Here is an 18362-nt window from a genome sequence, read left to right on the forward strand (position 1 = left end):
GTCGAATGCATCTTTGTCGAACAGTAAAGTGCAAAAATGCAAAACAGTGAAGCAGCGTTTCAATTAATTATTTCCCTGGGAAAGAATTTGTTTGGCCGCTTTCGCTACTTTGCCTTTTCAGCACTGTAGTGCGATGTCGGAGTTGGTATATTTAAGTAGGGGGTGTGGGGGTAAGCCCCCACATTAAGTAATGTTTTACTGTTTTTTGTTTTTCGGAACAGTGATTGTTTTCCTTTGGCAAGGCTGCTGATGTTTACGCTGTGAAATACACCTTTCGGAAAGCTGTAGCCCAGGAAGCTCTGTGGTGTGTCCTATAACTGCGTACTGCTATAGTATGATAAACTAGTTAGGTAGGAGTTCTAATCCCAGGCATGGCAACTGTGTGTGTGTGTTTCTGCCTGTGTAGTGAGCAATGCATTTTATGCTAGTTACACTCACTACAATTCAAATGCCCTACTTTGGCAATCCTGCTGATGTCATTCACTGTGAAATACACCATTGGGGAAGGAGTACTCCAGTAATCCCCATGGTGCGTCCTATAACAGCTTCATGCTGTAGTGTGATACAGAACTCTGGTAGGGGTTCTATTCCCACACATGGCAGTTGTGGATGATTTTGTGTATGTCTGTGTAGGGAGCAATGCATTTTAGGCTAGTCACACTCATTACAATTTAAATGCCCTACTTTGGCAATCCTGTTGATGTCATTCACTGTGAAATACACCTTTGCGGAAGGAGTACTCCAGTAATCCCTGTGGCGTGTCCTATAACAGCTTCATGTTGTAGCGTGATATAGAACTCTGGTAGGGGTTCTATTCCCCCACATGGCAGTTGTGGATGTTTTTGTGTATGTCTGTGTAAGTAGCAATGAATTTTAGGCTAGTCACACTCACTACAATTCAAATGCCCTACTTTGGCAATCCTGCTGATGTTATTCACTGTGAAATACACCTTTGGGGAAAGAGTACTCCAGTAATCTCCATGGCGTATCCTATAACAGCTTCATGCAGTAGTGTGATATAGAACTCTGGTAGAGGTTTTATTCCCACACATGGCAGTTGTGGATGTTTTTGTGTGTGTCTATATGTGTGTAGGGGGCAATGCATTTTAGGCTTGTCACACTCACTACAATTCAAATGCCCTACTTTGGCAATCCTGCTGATGTCATTCACTGTGAAATACACCTTTGGGGAAAGAGTACTCCAGTAATCTCCGTGGCACGTCCTATAACTGTGTAGTGCTGTAGTGTAGTAAACTAGTTAGGTAGGAGTTCTAATCCGAGACATGAGGTGTGTGTGTGTGTGTGTTTGTGTGTGTGTGTGTGTGTGTGTGTGTGTGTGTGTGTGTGTGTGTGTGTGTGTGTGTGTGTCTGTGTTTGTTATTCATATCCTGTGCAGAGGTGGATGTGAGTGTGTAACAACTGGACTCAATGTGGAGTGGGTTTGCAAATTTCTTATATGTTGGTCCTAGTATACATCACAATGTCCACCATACTGGGATAACAGATGTGAAATAGCCGAGAGGCTGGGGTGCAAATCCATACCCCTACACGTGACATCAAGGCCAGGCAAACAAAGTTAGCAACACTTGTATTACCCATAGAACACTCTCAACCCATGTCTCATAAACACACACACACACACACACACACACACACACACACACACACACACACACACACACACACACACACACACACACACACACACACTTGTGTAGGCAACAACTGCTATGTTGGTAGTACCCTGCATATTGCCCACTGATAGTAACCATAGTGTGATTGCAGTGGGCTACAGAAGGCATGGCACCCTGTCCATCAGTCCAATAGGCACTTCCATGCCGACAGTGCACCTTCACTATGTTCCCCACTGCACACCTGCAACACCTGTGGTGCCATCAAATGTGACCCACAAAGTACATACCATGCCTGAAAAACATGCTCTATATGGGCAGATGCCACTGACACCAGGGAATACCAGTATCATGCTATCAATGTAGGTGCAGGGTCATAGGTTCATAGGTTGGTACTAGGCTATCATCCCTAGGGCCTATACAAGCCTAGCCATAACAATTCCCTGGATATTTCTTCCCACAATATTTACTTCTCTGGACCCCTTTCTAGCAGGGTGACTGACATAATCCCTGGGGTGAATTTTCTATCTCCCATCCAATCATCAAGGTTCCTTTTGAAGAGGGCCAAGGAGGTGCTCTGCTTGAAATGTATGGGCAGTCTATTCCAGAGTATGGGGAGTCTCTGGGTCAGGAATCTATCCCTCCAGCATGTTTTGTTCATTGTGATGACAAGGTTTAGATCCCTGGAGCTTGTGGCTCTGAGGGATTGGGATTTCTTTAAGTGGAGCATGTCCAAAAGCTCAGGGTTTGACATGGCCTTGTATGTTAAGCAGAGATCACCTCTGAGTAGACGATATGCCACAGAGTATAGCTGGAGTTTTTTTAGACGGTCAGCATATGGGATCTGCTTTAGGCCTGTGATTCTTTTAGTGAGTTATTTCTGTGGCCTTTTCAGCTGTTGCAGATGTCTTGAGAGGTACATACCAAATGGGGCATTATACTCTATAATGGGTCTAATGAGGGATGAGTACAGTGGGACAATGCCCTCCTTTTTTCTGGATGAAAAGCCCTTAGTGATGAGGTGCACCACATAGAAGGATTTCCTGACTGTTGTGGTGATGTGGTTATTGAAAGTGAGACCACTGTCCACCTGTGTCCCCAAGTCTCTCATCACACTTTCGATGTTTAGTGTACTGCCACCTATGTGGTAATTCATGGGTACATGTTTTTTCCCAAAGGGGATAACTATACATTTCTTGGCATTAAACTAGAGCCCATGGCTCTGGCACCAGGCATCTGTTTCTGTAAGGCCCCTTTGTAGAATATCCACATAATTTGGGGATTCAATAATGGCTCCCAGTTTGCAGTTATCTGTGAACTTTGTTAGCCAGAGTCCCTTAGTGTTGGCCTGTACTTCAGAGAAGTAGATGCCAAACAAGAGTGGTCCCAGGAGTAAACCCTGAGGTACTCCAGTTGTCACTTGTCTGGAGCTGGATTTGGAGTTGGCTACTTTTACAGTCTGGGTTCTGTCAGTAAGCCAGTTGGCAACCCATCGAGTGAGGTAGGGATTTATGCCCAGCTTAGTAAGTTTATCTATGATTCCAGAGTGGGGGATGGTGTCAAAGGCCATGGTGAGGTCCAGATAGGCTGTGCAGACTGCCTTACCCTCGTCCACAGCTCTGGAGACTGATTCGAAGAAATCAGTCAGGTTCAGGAGACAAGATCGGCCCTTCACAAACCCAAACTGGGTGGGGTCCAGTGTTTGAAGGTTGCCAATGTCTTTGTTTATAAGTTCCATGATAATGCGTTCCATGCCCTTGCAGATCAGGCTTGTTAGACTGATGGAACGGTAGTTCCCGGGATCCAAGGTGGATCCCCCCTTGTGGAGTGGGATAACTGTAACTGTGCACCACTCAGTGGGCACGAAGCCTGAGGTGAGGCTATGATTAAACATGACACTTAGGTGAGGTGACAGTTAATTTTGTAGTTCATATAGTACACAGCCTGGGATATCTGGTCCCATGGATGCTGTATTCTTAGCTTTGGAGAGTGCAGTTTCTACCTGTGTGGCCATGATTACCGGAATTTGGCAATCTTTTGGTATTAAGATGGGCCATTTAGGGGGTGAGAGGGGGTGAGAGGGGGGTGAAGTTGGCACTAAATCAATCTGCCAGGATATTGGCAATATCCTTGGGATCAGTATATTTAATGCCATTCTGCTTTAGCTCAGAGCAGATCTGAGCATTGCCATTTAGATTCTTGACATAACTATAGAATGCCTTGTGGTTGTCTTTAGAATCTTTGGCAATTTTATTTTCATAACTAGCTTTTGAGGATTATATGAGGGATCTCAGCTTCTTACTGAGGCTGTTGAGGGAGTTTTTTGCATCCTGGAATTTTCCTCCTTTCTGCAACAGTTTCTTCCTTCTGTTGTATAGTTTGTTTATAGCAGGGGACCACCAGATTGGCTTCCTTTTTTGGAGGAGAGCATCTTGGTTCTATATAGGATGGCACGATTCATGCACAAGTGGATGTGCTCGTATAGTGCCTTAGTGTAGGATTCAGATCCCGTCTGCATGGGTGTCATGAAGTTTGTCACTTTTGACTTCAGTAGCATGAAGTTGGCTTTGGAGAAGTTTTTTAAGGAGGTTTCCTTACTGGGGGGTGGGGGTGGGATGTGAATGTCAAGGGTGATTTGCTTATGGTCAGACCTAACCAATGAGGGGGTGACCACTGGTTTGGAGCATCTATCTCCCATGTTGGTAATGACCAGGTCTAGGATATTGGAGCCCCTGGTGGGACAATGGATTAGTTGATCCAGAGCATTGGAATTTATGAATTAAAATTTATGAATGAATTAAAATTAAATTATGAAGTAGTTTTCCCAGTTAATGGCAGGGTAGTTGAAATCACCCAGTATTAGGGTGTTTGGTTGTATCTTAATATTTTCCGGTATGTTTAGAAAGGTTTAGTGAGAATCTTGGAGCATGGTGGGGGCATCTGTAGCAAGCTACAATTTGGATTGCAGTCTTACCTAGTGTTAGTTGTACCTGGAGAATTTCAGATGCATTGTGTTTGGCAACTAGCTTGCAGGTGTGAATATCCTTGGTGAATATGGACACTCCTCCACCTTTAGTGTTTTGGTCTTGGTTTTGTGGCCGAAAAGTTTGGTAAGAGTGGTAAGGGTCAACCTGCTGTCCATTAGCAGTTCCTGCCACATGAGGCCAGGACTGGCATATCTGATGATAACAATCTGTGTACACAACATGGGCCAGACACCCCAGGTACAGTTCCACATGTCACTGTACATGCATGTGGGAGTTATGCACATCCCAGACACCATCCATGTCATGGACTAACAAACACATACATGGCAAGCAATGCACAGCATTGGCCACATGCAATAGTTACCCAGGTGACTGGATGGTGAATACAATACCCACCTGTGTGGGTAAATCCAGACACTACACCCCTGAGCCACACTGCAGACCATTGTCATGTGGCCTGATGCCAAGGTATACCCATCACCTAGCCTTGTATAGCCATCTGGCACAGTCAACCACTACACACCAGCGAAGCAATGCACACATGCATGTCAGTACTGGCACCCTGTGTCTGTGTGTGTGTTTACGATGCCTATGACCACATTCACACTCACTACAACCCCCATTGGCATACTGAAGCATGCTGTCTGATGTCAGACACCTCCACATACCCTTTGCCCATATAACCTCTGTATGGCCCCTGTGGTGCATGTGATACCTGCACAGTACTGTGTTGTGACAATCTCACTAGTGATGAGTTGTATTCCTGGCCCTGCCAAGTGTGTCAATGTGTGTGTGTCCCTGTGAGAGTGTGGCTGTGTTGATGCTGACACCTGTTCATGGGGACAGCCACATGTACTACACCTACCATATAGCTACCATATCACTCTTGCAGATGTCACTCCCCATCACATATAAGTTTGGAGGGCTCCTCAACATGTAACCTATGTGGTGCATCTAATAACTGCATAGACATGTGATAGCACTACACAGTCATCAGGGGTTTGATACCCTGTACTGGTAGGTGTGTGACACAAACATGCTTATGATTTACTCTCCCACCTCTCCCTGACTTATCTTTGTCTCTGTCTGCCTCTCTCACTCCCTCTCTGGTGGATGTGGAGGCTTACACCTGCTTTGCTTAGGCAGTAACATGTGTATTTTAAGTGATTCTCATGATCAGCTGATGGCGTCTGCAAGACTTGCAGCCCTGATCTAGCTGATTGCATGTGGAACAGCTGTGGTAACATTCCCATAGCCAGTTGCATGGTAACACACTCCAATATCTAGGAATATCATGTTGGTGTTGGGCCTTTTCATTCACTGCGAGCAGGAACTCGATCTGTTGTTTGGCAAACAGCATCACAGATGGATTGGGGATTTACCTCTAACAACATACACTGTGGCAACAGGTCAACACACAGGAGGGGGGTGTGCCTGGCCTGACTACAGACCGTAAGTGCTGCTATACTGCATTTGGAGTAATTTTGGTTTAACAGGGTGTATGTGGATATGGCTGTGCTACATGTTTTAATACCTGTCATGTCAGTGCTATGTTTATGAGGAAACCCCCATCTGTAGGGTCATCTGCAGACTGGGCAGTGTGTGGTGCCTTTTGTTTCATGTGTTACCCACAGAGCACCTATCTGTGAACTGCAGAAGGTAGTGTGAGGATTTCAGTCTGTAGATGGTGACAGCCATGAGAGTTACTGACTTTATATCCCTCATAGGACATATGTTGCAACAAACCCTGTTACAACAGTAAATGTATGAGGTTATCATAGCAACATGTCAATATTGGCCCTGTGTTTGTGTCTCCAGCCACAACTCTGTCACCCATTGTACACATGTCATGCAGTAAGAGGTGCATATGTGCTGTAGACCATATTTAATGACATCATATCTGATAACAACCCAGTGAGATATCAGACTGCTACACGTTATGTATAATAGGGGTTATATTTGATGACACAACCTGGACATTTTGTGGTTTTGTGTACAGTACTGTGGTCTGTGTACCTATGGTGATTGTTGACAGTGTGTGTATTGTTAATATGTACCTTGGCCTGTGTACAGATTGTGGTAGATGTCATTGTTCTTGGTCCTGGTCTATCTGATGTTACATGCTGCTCCACTGTATGTTACCCTATCGGCTTACATGTTTGTAGGGCCAAACACACACATGTCCCATACCACAGACAGGCATCGAACCACACTGTGTAGTGGGCCAGTATATGTAGGGTTAGTGTGTGAGTGGCACATATGAGTATAGTGTTGAACAGATAGTCCATATACTGTAATATTACGGTAGCTTACCATATGTGGCTGTGTTCACATTGGTTGTGGTTATGCACTTTCACACAGGTGTCTGTTACTCTGTGCTGTGATATGCCTGTAGAGCCTGCTATATATGCAGGTACATGTGTATTCCCCCATAGGAAATGTTGGCCAATATTGAGCCCAGTATGCCTGTAGCCTGCACAGTGCTTTGTTACATGCCTAGCAGCTTAGTGTACTTACCCAGTTAGATGTCATGCCCAGATACTTGCCAGATGTACTGCTGCCGGGTCACCATAACAGTCATGTATGTCAGACAAAGCAGTGGGATGCAGTACAGATGTATGTCAATAACTAGTGGGTAGTATGTGGCCATGGCACCTCTGTACCAGCAGTTATTATGTGTCAGGACAGACAGGGGTGTGTGAATGCATAACCTGTGGGGGCAAATGTATACCAGTAGGTATGTGTTATACCCATCTACATGGCTGTTAACATCCACATTGTCAAGCTTGGTCCACATGTCTTGCGCTAAGGGGTTCTGTGTATACCTATGGACTGTCCAGAGTGTGTCAGACTGTCCACATATATTGGGCAATATCTCTGCTGTAAACCACAGGAGCATTACTATGCTAGCAGTGATACTGTACTATGATGTCCTTAGGATGTCTGTCAGTAGCCAATGGTGCACATGTTAAAAGCAGATGTGACCTCCCATACACACCATGTCTGTGAAGACAATCCCTATTACAGTAGCAATAGTCTACAAATATACCTGCAATACATACCTGACATCCCCTTGCACTACGAAGTTGGGACTATAGGGGCTGAGGTAGGGCTCCACTACATGTTCAGGATATATGGTGAGCATATATGTATATATAATTCTCCAGAAATCGATATAGATATATACACATATACACATCGACATACATAGATGGATATGTATATGTACATAGATTTACATATAAACACTCAGAGATATACATATACAGAGCAATATATGCCTACACATATACAGATAGAGATACATATGCACATATATGTATGGATATCTACATATATATTGACAGTAGTAGGTATATTAGAATAGATATGTATGCACATATAGTTATATGTATCTACATATATACCAACATAACTAGGCATATCTGTACACATAGGATGTGCATACATATATAGCTATATATACATATATCTATATATACATATATGTATATATATATATATATATATATATATATATATATATGAAGAGATGTGCACATGGCCATATATATGTTGCACTATACAGATGTGTATACAGACATATGTATGGGTATACATGTGCATGTACATGTAGACATATATAGACCTATTATGTATATACAACCATATTCCTGTCATGAGTAAACCTCACGGTTGTGTATAGCCTCCCAGATGTCTCTCACCGTATGTATCTGTTATGTGTACATTATGATAGAACAACATATGTGATGCAACAGTCATATTAATAACAACTACACAATTTAGGAACTAAAGGCAATTGTTCAATATTGGTAAACCGAGAACCAACAACTGTATAAACTAAACACAGGAAGAAAGGTACCACAACTGACGGGGGACAGCTGTAACAGAAATGAATATGCTGCCGTTGTCCAATAAAAATTCCAGGCCCATAAACGCTCCAAACAAGTTTATTGAATAAAACCACAACCAAATGAAAACGTCGACCTAGGTTTCGGCCCGTTACGAACTTCATCAGAACACCACAAATTGCATCTAAAACACTTAAATATTGTGCACAGACATACTTAATGAACCTATTAACCAATGGGATGCATATGAAACATTTTAAAATTTTAAAGCAGCAATGCAAAATGTTTAAATTGTATGTTAATACCCAGAGCCATGGACCCCTCCTGTAATAAAAATACTTGGTATTAAACACTAAATATTTGCCAATACAAGAAATACATATACAACTAGTATATATAGGTGATTTTCTGAACATACTATGATACAATTATAACCAACATATATATATGAATTATGTGTTACAAAGTTTATATATGTTAAACATATTTTAATCTTGTATGATTTTAATGTTGAATTAATGTTAATAATTTGATATTAAATCTAAGAATAACAAATGTATAAATTAATTGATGTATAAATTAATATTGTAAAAACAACAAATTAACTAATGTCGTGTGTACAAGTTAAGCTATATGATAAATTATTTAGAAGAAAGGGGATAACAATTAAAGACATGTAAGCATCCATATTCAATAAATAAATAAATAAATAAATAAATATCATATATCAAATATGTGTATGTAAATAAATAAGTAATCCATTGATGACTAACCAATTTAATGTTTTACATGTAACAACGTGTAAAAATGTACACCATAATGTGTATATATATAGCCCAATATTAATATAATATACACACGCGTATGAACCCTATGTGTACATGTGTGTATGTTCTGTATATAAGGGACTAACACTAAAACACATATTAAAAAATGTATATATAACAAATACCCTAATGTGTTGATATGAACAACAATCATGTAAAACAATTACGCTAAAATTAAAAATGCGTATGATGTACCACATAAAAATATACATAAAACAACGACAAAACATTAAGATGACAAAGCTATGCTAATTGCCCTTGATGTTATTCAACCATAAAATTGGCTTAATACTTATATATTCGTTCAATCCAGGATGTTGATTAGCATTAAGTAATATTTGCATCCTCAATTCTGACAAGTCTAAATTGTATTTAGTAAACTTGCCTTGTAAGTCTAACTTCTGGTGTATAACACCAAAAAATCTAAAAGAATGGCTTTCAAATTGATTTATGTGTCTGGCCAAGGCACTAGTTAATTTATTATTTCTAATATCCAGTAGATGTTCTTTAACCCTGTCTCTAAGATGTCTACAAGTTTTGCCAACATAAAACCCTTCACACTGTTGACAAGCAGCAATATAAACAACATTTTTTGTGTAACAATTTATATGCTGGTTAATTCTAATGTTGTGTTTGTTAACAGTCACAACTCTATCAGTATTTATTAAGTACTTGCACGTTGAACATCTACCATTTAAAACTTCCCATGGGTTTTGTGAAATATTGTGAGTATTAGTATTCAAACCTTCAAATAAATCCTTAAAGGAAGTGTCCTTTCTAAAAACATGTTTAACACTCCCTACAAACATTCCCTCAAGTGATTTATCTGTGCTTATGAATTTCCAATTCTTGTTAATAATATTTTTAATGCATGAAGAAATGCCATTAAATGTAGTAATATACAAGGGGATGTTATTACAAATAAATTTTCCAACATCCACCACATGACTAAGGTGGCTACCACTAGGAATCATCATATTGCTGTGTAAAATGGCCTTATAAATGCCATTGTTTCTTTTGTATTTCACTTCTTTGGCTATATTACTACAAAATTCCTGTGGATATCCCCTATTTAAAAATAGACTAATAATAAATTCAATTTCGTGATCAAAGTCCACGTCCTCACTGACCATTCTTGCTGCCCTCACCATCTGGCCTTTAACCACCGCTTTCTTCTGATGGTGAGGGTGCCAACTATCAAAATGTAGGTACAAATTTGAGAATGTGGACTTCCTATAAATATTAGACACAAGCTTCTTCTTAACATTATCATAAGTTAAATTGATGTCCAAGTAACTAATACTTTTCTTGCTAATAACATGTGTGAATTTTAAAAAGGGTACACTGTTGTTAAGATAATTTAAAAAGCTTTTAAAACTGCCTGTTCTCCTTTCCAAATGATAAATAAATCGTCTAAAAATCTCCCATAAAATTTAATGTATTTAAAATATTCTGAGTTAAACACATAATTCAATTCCCAATATGTTAAAACAAAATTAGCAAAACCCGGGGCACACGCTGCTCCCATGGCAATACCACTAACCTGTTTATAATAAGCCCCGTCAAAAAATATAAAATTGTTTTTAAGTACAATCCCCATTAATTTGACTAAAACATTAATTTTATTCTGGTCATAAATATTAGTGTAATATAATTGTTCTTCTAGCCAGTCCAATCCATTATCATGGGGTATAACAGTGTACAAATTACATACATCCAAAGTAACAAAAGTGTCCTTGTCTTCAAATTTTATAGTTTTAATTTTCCCCAGAAAGTCCCAAGAATCCCTAAGAATATGTGAAAAAAATGCAATTCCGGGTTTGAGATGGTAATCTAAAAATTGACTAATAAAATGTGTCTTACTGCGTTTACCATCTACTATTGGTCTAAAATGTAAATTGTCCAAACCCTTATGTATTTTGGGAATGCCAAAAATACCACTAATGACAGGAAAATCATTTTGCAAGAAATGCCATTCATGTTCGTCCACTTCTCCCTGAAATAACATGTCAAAAAGTGTAGTGTCAATCCTCTTATGTGCTATGTTGATCTCATTTCTGCTAATTTCCCTATACGTATCTTCTACCAACATAGCATTCATATAAGAAATGTAATCATTGTTATCCACTATCACTATGCCACTACCCTTATCGGGTTTCATGATTCTTATATTCTCGGTGGCCAAAATCCTGTGGAGAGTTACTTCCTCTTGTTTCGTCAAATTGTTACTATTATTAAAATCCCTACTATAATGGGTAAATGCCTCCCTTATGTCATTTTCAGTCACTTTTTCAAAAAATGCTATCTTGTCATGCATAGGTGGATTATAAGTACTTGGTTTGGACAGTCTGTTACTACCATTCTCAATAGTACCCCAAGAATTACTCTGGTAAAGTATTTTTAAATTTAACTTTCGGGTAAATAATTTCAAATCTATAATGCTGTTAACAAGATCACCTCTTTTCTTCGATGCGAAACTAAAACCCTTTGAAAACAATTCTACACAATCTCTGTCGAAAGACTTGTTGCTGTAATTATATAATTTAAAATCACCCATGTTGTTCTCAACAATATTGGGATTAAAAAATAAAATACAATCCGTTTGTCTATTTGTTTCCCCAATACTATTCACCTGTGTACACACATCAACATCAAGTAACATGTCAAAACTATGATTGACACGTGCATCAACATTATTAATATCCACTGTTTCAACTGAGTGCACTTGTTCTATATATTCATGAATTGTCAAGTCGTTCAGTGAATCACTTAAATCTATGGTACTTAAATGTGTATCGACATCGAAAAACTTTGTCGTATATTGATCAGTGTCTAAAATACTTTGAATTGTACTGTCATTACTTTTCCGTTGCTCTTCACATGTATGCAAGATCAAATCATTACCACAATCAGGTCTAGGTACATCCGCTGATGCGGACGAAACATCACCCGTATTGTATAACACTTCAGCGTTATTACAAGCGGTACCAAGAATCTCCTGCTGTGCACTGATACCATACGCTGAAGTATCAAATATGTCGTTACCAATGTCCGTATAAACAATATTAACTAAAGAATGGTTAATGTCATAGTCCACACTTCCCACTAAACTGTTCAATGTACCAACTGTAGTTACTGAACAACCGTTTTCGGTCCTCATGTAATTTGAACCGGTCAACTGTATAGTATCCGAAAAGGAAACAACATCACTATCTGTTATGATAGAACCCGTGGTTGTTTTCAAAAACATCGTTCCAGCACCAGAAATAGAAGAAGAGAAGGAAAGAAAACGCTTACCCAGTACCTCAAGGTATTGGACGCCATCGGCTACTTGTGCGCCCCCCACGCGTTTTTTGATTGAAAATTAACTTTCCTCGTTTTTTCATATTCCCTTCTCGGTCGTGTTACCGCATACTCATACTCCTCCTCCTCATCATACTGGTGTTGCTCCTTAAGCCTTTTAGATCTCCTAGGCCCTTCACCCTCTCTAGGACTGCCAAACTGCCGTGATCCACGCGTCTCTGATTGCAAGGGGGAAGTGATGTCATCTAAAGCATCCATACGATTATTACCCTCTTCCGGTCTCCCATCTCTGAGACTGTGTCTTGTGGGTTTGGATTTAGGATACACCAAACCCGATGAGTAGACTCTCAAGTCCCTTTTAATTTTTTGCTGCTTCTTCTCATAAATGACATTACAACAGTGATCAACCTCTTTGATAATGTTAGTATAGTTGGTATAATATTGGTCGAAAAGTAAATCTTGGCTGATAGAGCTATTTAACTGATCCAATTCAGAAATAAGCACATCTATTTTCTTTTCATTGTATGCAATCATTATCTCCATAAGTGCTATACCCGTTTTATTAAATAAATCGTGCAGCTCCTTAAGCATGTCAGGCTCGTGTTCACTGCCGTTGGGATATCGCCACAGCCTCAACCCTTTGGGAACTAGCCCCAACTCAATATTTTTACGCAAATACCCGTTCTCCATTTGGGTTCTTTTCAGTTTGAACATCTTGACTTCAAAAACACGTAGCCAATCACGCATATTACCTTCCTCTCGATTATTCTCACTATTCATGGAATTAGGTTTAGTATTGAAAGAATACTGATTAGACTTCCATGAATCACTGCTCAGCGCCTCGGGTTGCACATTGACTCTTGTTGCATGGAAAACCTGTCCACAAGGTATACTGTCGGTGCCAGATGCTGCAGGTGCCAAAGGAGGGTCGCTTGTGTCAAAGGCATCCCCAGACTGCTTGTAGACTCCATACTGGCATTGTACGATGTCATAAGTTTTGAATTAACAATGAATGCTGTTTGAGCTGTTCATTCATGCCTTCAACAGCATACCCACATCAATCGCTCCACCTTCTTCCTCCATGATAAACACTGGTAAACCGAGAACCAACAACTGTATAAACTAAACACAGGAAGAAAGGTACCACAACTGACGGGGGACAGCTGTAACAGAAATGAATATGCTGCCGTTGTCCAATAAAAATTCCAGGCCCATAAACGCTCCAAACAAGTTTATTGAATAAAACCACAACCAAATGAAAACGTCGACCTAGGTTTCGTCCGTTGTACGAACTTCATCAGAACACCACAAATTGCATCTAAAACACTTAAATATTGTGCACAGACATACTTAATGAACCTATTAACCAATGGGATGCATATGAAACATTTTAAAATTTTAAAGCAGCAATGCAAAAATGTTTAAATTGTATGTTAATACCCAGAGCCATGGACCCCTCCTGTAATAAAAATACTTGGTATTAAACACTAAATATTTGCCAATACAAGAAATACATATACAACTAGTATATATAGGTGATTTTCTGAACATACTATGATACAATTAAAACCAACATATATATATGAATTATGTGTTACAAAGTTTATATATGTTAAACATATTTTAATCTTGTATGATTTTAATGTTGAATTAATGTTAATAATTTGATATTAAATCTAAGAATAACAAATGTATAAATTAATTGATGTATAAATTAATATTGTAAAAACAACAAATTAACTAATGTCGTGTGTACAAGTTAAGCTATATGATAAATTATTTAGAAGAAAGGGGATAACAATTAAAGACATGTAAGCATCCATATTCAATAAATAAATAAATAAATATCATATATCAAATATGTGTATGTAAATAAATAAGTAATCCATTGATGACTAACCAATTTAATGTTTTACATGTAACAACGTGTAAAAATGTACACCATAATGTGTATATATATAGCCCAATATTAATATAATATACACACGCGTATGAACCCTATGTGTACATGTGTGTATGTTCTGTATATAAGGGACTAACACTAAAACACATATTAAAAAATGTATATATAACAAATACCCTAATGTGTTGATATGAACAACAATCATGTAAAACAATTACGTACTAAAATTAAAAATGCGTATGATGTACCACATAAAAATATACATAAAACAACGACAAAACATTAAGATGACAAAGCTATGCTAATTGCCCTTGATGTTATTCAACCATAAAATTGGCTTAATACTTATATATTCGTTCAATCCAGGATGTTGATTAGCATTAAGTAATATTTGCATCCTCAATTCTGACAAGTCTAAATTGTATTTAGTAAACTTGCCTTGTAAGTCTAACTTCTGGTGTATAACACCAAAAAATCTAAAAGAATGGCTTTCAAATGGATTTATGTGTCTGGCCAAGGCACTAGTTAATTTATTATTTCTAATATCCAGTAGATGTTCTTTAACCCTGTCTCTAAGATGTCTACAAGTTTTGCCAACATAAAACCCTTCACACTGTTGACAAGCAGCAATATAAACAACATTTTTTGTGTAACAATTTATATGCTGGTTAATTCTAATGTTGTGTTTGTTAACAGTCACAACTCTATCAGTATTTATTAAGTACTTGCACGTTGAACATCTACCGCATTTAAAACTTCCCATGGGTTTTTGTGAAATATTGTGAGTATTAGTATTCAAACCTTCAAATAAATCCTTAAAGGAAGTGTCCTTTCTAAAAACATGTTTAACACTCCCTACAAACATTCCCTCAAGTGATTTATCTGTGCTTATGAATTTCCAATTCTTGTTAATAATATTTTTAATGCATGAAGAAATGCCATTAAATGTAGTAATATACAAGGGGATGTTATTACAAATAAATTTTCCAACATCCACCACATGACTAAGGTGGCTACCACTAGGAATCATCATATTGCTGTGTAAAATGGCCTTATAAATGCCATTGTTTCTTTTGTATTTCACTTCTTTGGCTATATTACTACAAAATTCCTGTGGATATCCCCTATTTAAAAATAGACTAATAATAAATTCAATTTCGTGATCAAAGTCCACGTCCTCACTGACCATTCTTGCTGCCCTCACCATCTGGCCTTTAACCACCGCTTTCTTCTGATGGTGAGGGTGCCAACTATCAAAATGTAGGTACGAATTTGAGAATGTGGACTTCCTATAAATATTAGACACAAGCTTCTTCTTAACATTATCATAAGTTAAATTGATGTCCAAGTAACTAATACTTTTCTTGCTAATAACATGTGTGAATTTTAAAAAGGGTACACTGTTGTTAAGATAATTTAAAAAGCTTTTTAAAACTGCCTGTTCTCCTTTCCAAATGATAAATAAATCGTCTAAAAATCTCCCATAAAATTTAATGTATTTAAAATATTCTGAGTTAAACACATAATTCAATTCCCAATATGTTAAAACAAAATTAGCAAAACCCGGGGCACACGCTGCTCCCATGGCAATACCACTAACCTGTTTATAATAAGCCCCGTCAAAAAATATAAAATTGTTTTTAAGTACAATCCCCATTAATTTGACTAAAACATTAATTTTATTCTGGTCATAAATATTAGTGTAATATAATTGTTCTTCTAGCCAGTCCAATCCATTATCATGGGGTATAACAGTGTACAAATTACATACATCCAAAGTAACAAAAGTGTCCTTGTCTTCAAATTTTATAGTTTTAATTTTCCCCAGAAAGTCCCAAGAATCCCTAAGAATATGTGAAAAAAATGCAATTCCGGGTTTGAGATGGTAATCTAAAAATTGACTAATAAAATGTGTCTTACTGCGTTTACCATCTACTATTGGTCTAAAATGTAAATTGTCCAAACCCTTATGTATTTTGGGAATGCCAAAAATACCACTAATGACAGGAAAATCATTTTGCAAGAAATGCCATTCATGTTCGCCCACTTCTCCCTGAAATAACATGTCAAAAAGTGTAGTGTCAATCCTCTTATGTGCTATGTTGATCTCATTGCTGTTAATTTCCTATAATGTATCTTCTACCAACATAGCATTCATATAAGAAATGTAATCATTGTTATCCACTATCACTATGCCACTACCCTTATCGGGTTTCATGATTCTTATATTCTCGGTGGCCAAAATCCTGTGGAGAGTTACTTCCTCTTGTTTCGTCAAATTGTTACTATTATTAAAATCCCTACTATAATGGGTAAATGCCTCCCTTATGTCATTTTCAGTCACTTTTTCAAAAAATGCTATCTTGTCATGCATAGGTGGATTATAAGTACTTGGTTTGGACAGTCTGTTACTACCATTCTCAATAGTACCCCAAGAATTACTCTGGTAAAGTATTTTTAAATTTAACTTTCGGGTAAATAATTTCAAATCTATAATGCTGTTAACAAGATCACCTCTTTTCTTCGGTACGAAACTAAAACCCTTTGAAAACAATTCTACACAATCTCTGTCGAAAGACTTGTTGCTGTAATTATATAATTTAAAATCACCCATGTTGTTCTCAACAATATTGGGATTAAAAAATAAAATACAATCCGTTTGTCTATTTGTTTCCCCAATACTATTCACCTGTGTACACACATCAACATCAAGTAACATGTCAAAACTATGATTGACACGTGCATCAACATTATTAATATCCACTGTTTCAACTGAGTGCACTTGTTCTATATATTCATGAATTGTCAAGTCGTTCAGTGAATCACTTAAATCTATGGTACTTAAATGTGTATCGACATCGAAAAACTTTGTCGTATATTGATCAGTGTCTAAAATACTTTGAATTGTACTGTCATTACTTTTCCGTTGCTCTTCACATGTATGCAAGATCAAATCGTTACCACAATCAGGTCTAGGTACATCCGCTGATGCGGACGAAACATCACCCGTATTGTATAACACTTCAGCGTTATTACAAGCGGTACCAAGAATCTCCTGCTGTGCACTGATACCATACGCTGAAGTATCAAATATGTCGTTACCAATGTCCGTATAAACAATATTAACTAAAGAATGGTTAATGTCATAGTCCACACTTCCCACTAAACTGTTCAATGTACCAACTGTAGTTACTGAACAACCGTTTTCGGTCCTCATGTAATTTGAACCGGTCAACTGTATAGTATCCGAAAAGGAAACAACATCACTATCTGTTATGATAGAACCCGTGGTTGTTTTCAAAAACATCGTTCCAGCACCAGAAATAGAAGAAGAGAAGGAAAGAAAACGCTTACCCAGTACCTCAAGGTACTGGACGCCATCGGCTACTTGTGCGCCCCCCACGCGTTTTTTGATTGAAAATTAACTTTCCTCGTTTTTTCATATTCCCTTCTCGGTCGTGTTACCGCATACTCATACTCCTCCTCCTCATCATACTGGTGTTGCTCCTTAAGCCTTTTAGATCTCCTAGGCCCTTCACCCTCTCTAGGACTGCCAAACTGCCATGATCCACGCGTCTCTGATTGCAAGGGGGAAGTGATGTCATCTAAAGCATCCATACGATTATTACCCTCTTCCGGTCTCCCATCTCTGAGACTGTGTCTTGTGGGTTTGGATTTAGGATACACCAAACCCGATGAGTAGACTCTCAAGTCCCTTTTAATTTTTTGCTGCTTCTTCTCATAAATGACATTACAACAGTGATCAACCTCTTTGATAATGTTAGTATAGTTGGTATAATATTGGTCGAAAAGTAAATCTTGGCTGATAGAGCTATTTAACTGATCCAATTCAGAAATAA

This window comes from Protopterus annectens, chromosome 3.part1, assembly GCF_019279795.1.
Source record: "Protopterus annectens isolate FY-2018-M chromosome 3.part1, PAN1.0, whole genome shotgun sequence".
NCBI classification, from domain to species: Eukaryota; Metazoa; Chordata; order Ceratodontiformes; family Protopteridae; genus Protopterus; species Protopterus annectens.